We start from the raw sequence: 4280 nt of genomic DNA, 5'->3' as shown, positions 1-4280 counted from the left end.
CATTATGGTTATAATTAGGGTTATAGTTGGGATAAGGTTAGGGTTAGGGTTAAGGTTTGAGTCAAATATTATTTTAAATTTAATATAAAGAGTTTAATTTAGATAAAAATATATATTTTATTTTTGGGATATTGTAATGTAAAATGTTATAGTCATACGTAGATATATGGTTAGGGACAAAGTTAGGGTAAGGGTTTGAGCTAGGGTTAAGGTTAGGGTTAGGGTTAGATTCTAATTATGGTAGAGTTAGATTTATGGTTAGAGTTACGGGTAGGGTTAAGGTTAGTGTTAGGATTAGAATTAGGGTTAAGATGAGGATTAGAGTTAGGGTTAGGGTTAGAGTTATAGATAGGGTTAGGGTTAGGGTTAGGGCTAGGGTCAGGTTTAGGGTTAGAGTATGAGTTAGGGTTAGAGTTTGAGTTAGGGTTAGGGTTATAGTTTGAGTTAGGGGTAGACAGAGCATTATAATTTGGGTTAGGATTAGGGTTAGGTTTAGGGTTTGAGTTTGAGTTATGGTTAGAGTTAGGGTTAGAGCTAGAGCTAGAGTTAGAGTTAGGATTAGAATTAGGGTTAGGTTTAGGGTTTGAGTTACCAATAGAGTTAATTTTATAGTTCGGTAAATGTTAGAGTTAGGGTTAGGGTTAGAGTTTTGAGTCAGGGTTAAGGTTAGAGTTAGGGTTAGGGTTAAAATTAAAATCCAATTATGGTAGAGTTAGATTTATAGTTAGAGTTATGGGTAGGGGTAGGGTTACACTTACAGTTAGGGTTTGAGTTAGATTTAGGTTTAGGGTTAGGGTTAGGGTTAGTTTTATATTTAGAGTTAGGGTTATATATAGACAGAGAGTTATATCAATGTTAAGGTTAGGGTAAGGGGATTGAGTCAAGGTTAAAGTTAGAGTTAGGGTTTTAGTCAGGATTAAAGTTAGGGTTAGGGTTAGAGTCTAATTATGGTAGAGTTAGATTTATAGCAAGAGTTAGATTTAGGGTTAGAGTTAGGGGTAGGGTTAGGGTTAGGGTTAGGGTTAGAGATAGGGGTAGACAAAGGGTTAGGCTTAGGCTTAGGGTTAGGGTTAGGGTCAAGGTTAGGGTTAGGTTTAGGGTTAGAATATGAGTTAGGGTTAGAGTTTGAGTTATAGTTAGGGCTATAGTTTGAGTTAGGGGTAGACAAAGTATTAGAATTCTAGCTAGGATTAGGGTTAGGTTTCGGGTTATGGTTATGGTTACGGTTAAGGTTAGAGTTAGGTTTAGGGTTACAGTTATAGTTAGGGTTAAAGTCCAATTATGGTAGAGTTAGATTCAAGGTTACAGTTAGTGGTAGGGATAGGGTTACAATTATAGTTAGGGTTAGGGTTAGGGTTAGAGTTAGAGGAAGGCTTATATTTAGGAGTTTTCTTATGGTCACAGTTATAGTTAGGAGGGGAGTAAGGGTTGGGATTTTAGATTATATTTATTATTATATAAGATGCCCTATATAATAATATGTATATTCTCACGCTCATGGATAAGGTTAGGGAAAGAAGTAGGACCATGGTTATTAGTGTTACATTTAGAATTTCATTTAGGAGGGCATTGTTGGCTTTTTTTTTCCCCTATTCAACCCATCACTGATGTCTGATCTTAGAGACCTTAAATGGGATAGGTTCTTTGTAGAGGGTTAACATCGCTAAAGTTGGCGGCTAACATTTTGTGTTGGCTTAATTTCTTCATTGACCAAGTTGAGTCATTTTTTCTCGGTCAAGTTGATTCATGCTGCGAGATTCAACAACTCTTGTTTCTTTGCGAGCTATCTTCCCATCTTCCCAAAAGTGCAAGATGTTGCCATACATTCCCATTTTAACATTTCTTTATATGCTAGTGTCTTCGAAACACTCTAAAGCCTAGAATTGCACAAGATGCTGCCATGCATCTCCATTCTGATGCATCGTCATGCTACCTTGTTTCTTCAATTCTTTGAAGCCTAGAATTGCATCATGCTACCATGCATTGCCTTTCCAACATTTCCTCACTCCAAAATGCTTTCATGAGCCTCTAAGACCCAAAATTGTGCCACATGGAGGGGGTTCGCACCTTTTGTGCTATCTTCTTCATTCGTTGGGAGGAATCTCTTCAGTACATCTTAGTCATCCATTGGAAATAAAGCCAATCTTGATCGATGAATGTGACTTAATCCTTCATTGGGAGGAGTTTCCTCGTTGCATCTTAGTCATCCTTTTTGAGGGGAGAATCTACATCAACGACTGCGACTTAATCCTTCATTGGTGAGGATTCACGATGCATCTATGCCGTCTATTTCGAGAGGAAGACCTTCATTGATGACCATCATTCATTTTTGGGGAAACCAAATTCTCCCCTATGGTCAACCTTGCATTTTTTGTGGGAGGTTAATGCATCATGTTATCCCTTTTCGCAGTTTTCTGCCAGCGACATGAAAGTCTTTCCTCTTCTTTCCACGCGTCTCCATTCTAGCACCTCCTTACGCTGCATTGTTTCTTCAATGCTCTAAAGCCCAGAATTGTGTCATGCTACCACATGTCACCTTTCTGACATTTCCTCACTCTGTAGTGCTTTCACGAGGCTCCAAGACCCATAATTGTGCCACGTAGCCGGGGTCCCCACCTTTCGTGCTATGGTTACAATTTAGATTTTAGGGTTATGGTTAGAATCAAGGTCAATTCTAGAGTTTATAGAATATTTAGATTTAAGATTAGGGATTAAATATACATGAGGGTTAGCATTGGGTTGTATGATAGTTATAGTTAGGATTATAGTTAGATATATCATTTAGATTAGGTTTTAGTCAGGGTTTAATTAGACTTAAGATTAGGGTGAGGATCAAGGTGAAGTCTATATTAGGGTTCATATCATGGTAGGATTGAAACTAATGTTAGGGTTAACATTGAAATTATGATTAGGGGTAAGGTGAAGATTTATATTTGGTCATGATTGTGGTTTGTGCTAGGATTAGGGTCTAAGCTATGATTAATTTTATGATTGTACCTTTAGGGTTAGGGTTTTGTTTAAGTTTATGATTATGGTTACAACTATGGTTTATGGTTCAAGTTTAAAGTTAGGAATGTGATTAGGATCAGGGATTAGTAAATTTTTTAAGAGTTTGGTTATAGGCTTACATCATGGTTAGGACCTTGGGACTGGATTTAGAGTTTAATATCATGGTTATCCCTATAGTTAGGTTTAGGATTTTGATCAATATTCTAGAGTTTGTTTTTACATTATGGTTAAGGGTTAGATTTTAGGGTTAGGACTATAGCCAATATTAGTGTGTAGGTTTTTGGTTTGGATTATGGTTTGGGATGAGATTTTTGTTATGATTAGAGTTTAGAATATCAATAGGGATATCTTTTAGTGTTATAATTATAGTTTAATGTTGGATTATAGTTAGATTGTACATCATTGTTGGGGCTAGGGCTAAGGTAGGGGTTGCTGTTAGGGTTAACTAAGGATGAAAATTAGGATGGCTTATGTTTTCAAGTAGAAAAAAAAACTCATATTGATTGAAAAACAAAGAAATTATACTTCAAAAATATTTTTCTATGTCATAATAGATTCATTTATTTTAATTATTCTATTAGTTAATTAGTTGTTTGATGTTTCAAAGTAAACATGGCTTATTTTATTTAAATTTAAATAATATTATTGTTTTGAACTAAATTTAGCTTAATTGTTAATGATCATATTTATATTTCTAATATTAACTCCAATTTGATCAAAGACCAAATATATTTTTGGCATTTTTGTAAACGAACTTGCATAAGACTTCCCTATTTCAAAGTTAATAAAATATCATTTCTATTGTCTTAGATTTGAGAGTAAGTATATTAAATAAGTAATAATAAATGAACATTATGATTAATATATTCCTAAAATAAAAATATATTACTTAAAAACTTGTTTACTTTAAATGAATAAATTACTCATTTACTTGTAAATTTTAAAAATAGAAATTAATCTACATATATATAAAATATTTATTCTTTTTCCTATTTGTATACAAATTAATTAAAATCTAAACTTTAAACTACATAAATATTTTTAAAATATATATCCATCAATAATTAGTTTAGAATAAAGTAAAATCTAAAAATTAGACACATATAGAATATTTTTAATTTCTATATACATCTTTTTCTAATTTATTTCTACAAACATGCAACTGATATTTCTATTATCCATTTTTTTCCATTCTAAAAAAATCTAGATGTAAATAGAATTTTTTTAGATGCATGCAATATTTCTAATTTTTTCTACATACATATATTAAC

Source organism: Cupressus sempervirens, chromosome 7, assembly GCF_028749045.1.
Source record: "Cupressus sempervirens isolate cs-2001-9-10 chromosome 7, ASM2874904v1, whole genome shotgun sequence".
Classification (NCBI taxonomy): Eukaryota; Viridiplantae; Streptophyta; class Pinopsida; order Cupressales; family Cupressaceae; genus Cupressus; species Cupressus sempervirens.
Note: the sequence above shows the minus strand (reverse complement) of the source record.